The sequence below is a fragment of the Scyliorhinus torazame genome, chromosome 13, assembly GCF_047496885.1.
Source record: "Scyliorhinus torazame isolate Kashiwa2021f chromosome 13, sScyTor2.1, whole genome shotgun sequence".
Taxonomy (NCBI): Eukaryota; Metazoa; Chordata; class Chondrichthyes; order Carcharhiniformes; family Scyliorhinidae; genus Scyliorhinus; species Scyliorhinus torazame.
This window is the reverse complement of record NC_092719.1, coordinates 133,968,169-133,972,005: the sequence shown is the minus strand read 5'-3', so window position 1 is coordinate 133,972,005 and position 3,837 is coordinate 133,968,169. Positions and strand designations below refer to the sequence as shown.

The window sequence follows — 3,837 nt, the reverse complement described above, 5'->3', positions numbered from 1 at the left end:
CACAACAATATATATTTATCTACATTACTATTTATATTTGATTTTATGAAACAACAAAGAGGTAACACACTTTGGGGGGGGGGATATTTTATTGGAGTCTGACTCGGTGGACCTCTTAAGAATGTTAAATGGGACCCACATGCAGATGTTCCTCCCCTCCTCCCCCCCACCCTGCTTTTCTGACAAATCCTAATTTTCCTGAGTGGGAAAGGGGCGCAAATCATCTGCAAGGGAAACTCAATCACAGCAGGGCCATTTGAACTTAGTGCTGAGTTCAAACAATTTTGGCTACTGCAAAGGCTATAATCCACAGTGTGGAGTCATAACTTATGGAGTAGAATTTATCTAGTTTGTAAATGCTCTTGAAGTGTGGAAAGGTCCTTTAATATCATGATCTGAAGTTTTTTAAAATCCCCACTCTTTAAACTGAACAAAGAATACTGGCTGCCGCTGCCAGTGAAAGTCTGCTGAACTGCTTTGATTGACACACCAGCAGGTGTAAAATATATTTGAGCAGTTTTAATAGAGTTCTTTGTTGTTATTTCCCTCAGGGTTATTCATTGTGAATGCTTGGTTGAATTTCAAAAGCTATAATTATCACCGCAAGAGATTCTGAGTTCACAGTGTGATCGACAGTTTAAATATATTATTAAAGGGTTATGATATTGTTGTGAGCCTATTCGCCTTTATTTTTGAGAGCTCTTTTTCTCCAAACTTGGACCTTTAGGTAGAAGTATTTCCTCGTTAGTATAATGGTCAGTATCCCCGCCTGTTATGCAGGAGACCGGGGTTCAATTCCCCGATGAGGAGCTTTGAATTTGTCCAGAAGCTCTACGGGCATTTATGGGTGGTATGGTAGCACAGTGGTTAGCAATGTTGCTTCACAGCACCAGAGACCCGGGTTCGATTCCCAGCATGTGTCACTGTCTGTGCAGAGCCTGCACGTTCTGCCCATGGCTGCGTGGGTTTCCTCCGGGCTCTCCAGTTTCCTCCCACAAGTCCCGAAAGATGTGCTTGTTGGGTGAATTGGACATTCTGAATTCTCCCTCAGTGTACCCGAACAGGCGCCAGAATGTGGCGACTAGGGGATTTTCACAGTAACTTCATTGCAGTGTTAATGTAAGCCAACTTGTGAAACTACTAAATTATTATTACACTTACTGTAAACTCACAGGAGATTGCTTCCCTGCCCAGGCCAGTACTAATTTAAAACTAAGCAGCTTTATAGTCCGACTGTGTAAGCTGTACCAGTATGGGGGCTGGTTTAGCACACTGGGCCAAATCGCTGGCTTGTAACCAGCCTCCCCGAACAGGCGCCGGAATGTGGCGACTAGGGGCTTTTCACAGTAACTTCATTGAAGCCTACTTGTGACAATAAGTGATTATTATTATTACTGACTGCTCATTTTCTCTCTGTTTAACTGTGGGCTCTTGAGTGTAAATCTGAGATGAAGTTTCTCCTCACGAATTTGTCAATCAATGAAGGCTCCATCTAATCATAGACTTGCCTTTTCCCTGCTACTTTCAGAAACAGTTGTTCACTAAAGACATCACTCCAGTTTGAAGCTCACTCTTTTAACTGTGACCATAGAAGCTCATTACACCTTTCACAATGTAAGTAAACTGAATATAGCCATTCATCAATATTGAGGTCAGATAATCCTTGCTAACGGCCAAATGGCTTTCCAAAGAATACAACAAATTCAGTCACACCGACTTCTGCAACTTTCTCTCCTGTTCAATTTAGCAATTTATATTTATGAAGGATAATACAACTCGAGTTTCTTCCTCTCTCCATGCTTTCTTATTATGATGTCATTTTAACTGCTTCAATACTGCTCTTAACAGTAACAAAATACAAGTTAAAGGTTTCAATTTTTTACCATAGTGCACATTGATGCACACCTTGGTGCATCCCACAGGCATGTTACTTTTCACAATCTAATTGAAGAAGGACAAGTCAACTGAGACGCTTCAACATCACTAGAAAGACCCAAAGTCTTGTTAGCTCATGTTCTTGTGGCGACAAAGCTGGAGCAAACAGGAGAGATTGGGCTAAATATTGGTACAGCTGTTCAAATCGAACCAGAAAGACGAATTAGCATGACATTGGACAGCATAAATTGCAGAGCAAAATGATGCAACTTCTCCAAAATGGAAATGAAATCAGACTAACATCAGTTAGAGCTCCACCCTGAGGGCAAGTACGTTACTACATTCACTATCTATTTTGTACCGTGGAACTACAGAGGCCGATACATTAAAGATGCTGCTATGATCTTCTCAAATGTAATTAAATAAAGAATACCTGAAACCTATGAGACCTTTTAAGAAGGGACTTTTGACTAGTCAGAAGGATCATATCACAGGGACAAATAAAATTGAATGCAACTCACACAGCACAATATCTGCAATGGCACCTTGGTATTTTTCATACCCCAGGAATAGCATAAGAATCACCTTGAAGCAAAATTCCAGGGGCTCAATAAGAACAATGTGATGTTGCATACAAACACATATGAATATTCCAGATCTGTCTTCTCAGGTGTCAGCTGATTGAAAGAAGCACGGGGGAAGCCGAGGAATCCCATTTTCTGAGGTAAGAATTCAGTTAGAACTCTCCAGTTACTGTGGATGTTTTAGTCCTGATTTTTATCAACATAACACAGCCACTGAGGAGAACCGACCTGGAAGAACAATCATACATGAGCGTCAAGATGTCTTTGATACTATACAAAGAAAAATGATGGGTAGCCAGAGTTTATAGCCTAGTATTGGTATCCCAAAGGTTTTACAGCACTCACAGATATGAAAGAAATCTATAAACTGTTATGCAAAATTGGATACAGAAAGGTGCAGAGGATCAAGAGGATGTTGGTGAAAGGGAGAAGTGATTTGGAGCTATTGGGTTGAGCATGGTGGCAAAGCCAGGAATCAATAATTATCTGTTTCTTGTGGGCTTTTAGATTTTCTGGATTAATGGAGTGGTGGAAGTTTGGTAGAAGAGTCAGGTGGAGCTGACATGGAAATACTAGACTCCATGAGCTATGCACCAGCCTTTTTTCCATGGGTATTTTTCTCCCAGGAGGTTGTTTTGCAGTGTATCTGTTAGGGGAGAGTTCAGATAGAGGTGTGTCAGTTACGATATGTGTCTTTTAAATTCTAGTTTGCAACCATGTATTGAGCAGCCAATCCTTGTTTCCAAGTAACAGGCCAGGTAGAAGTGCAGTAGAATTTGAGAGATGGTGAAACTAACCATGGCTCATCCGGCTCTGTTTGAAGAAGGTATGATCACAACATACTCACCGCAGGGCATCAGATGGAATTTTACAGAGAGTGAAGTGTAATCAGTTTTGAATTGAGATTCTCCCATTCACATGAAGGGGGAGATTGCCATATCTTTTCTTATTGGTGGCTGTTTTAAGGTTCACTCGCATGCATCTGGCAGACTTAACATGAAGTTCAAGGCTCAGATACGTCTGCAAGGATTTTCTGAGCTACAGACCCTGCTTTTGAGAAATGTTCATCTTGTGGAGTACACAAGCTCCCACCAGGAAGTGGATCATGTTGAAGGATATGGAATTACTGCCAGTTGCTGGAAGGTCACGACTTAGCATCTATGGAGTACAATAACCTCCTCAAGTGTCATCCGTGTGGCTGAGCTGAGAAATTAATCCTGGCAAGCTGTTCAACTGTGAGTTAGTAGCCAGTGTAGCCATCTGGGATGGCCACTTTCAGCATACAAAATGGACACTCGCAGAGCATACAGGGAAAAATGGACAATGCAAAGTAACAAGCAGGCACAGAGCCTGAATGTGTATTTAGAAGACAGACTGC

The 3,837-nt window shown here is 41.5% G+C and overlaps 1 non-coding gene across 1 annotated transcript; it reads left to right on the top strand.

Annotated features, from left to right (window-relative positions):
* Positions 1 to 738: 738 nt before the first annotated feature.
* trnan-guu (transfer RNA asparagine (anticodon GUU)) lies at positions 739 to 810 on the top strand. The gene has a single exon. It is a non-coding gene; the product is annotated as a tRNA-Asn (tRNA).
* Positions 811 to 3,837: the final 3,027 nt, after the last annotated feature.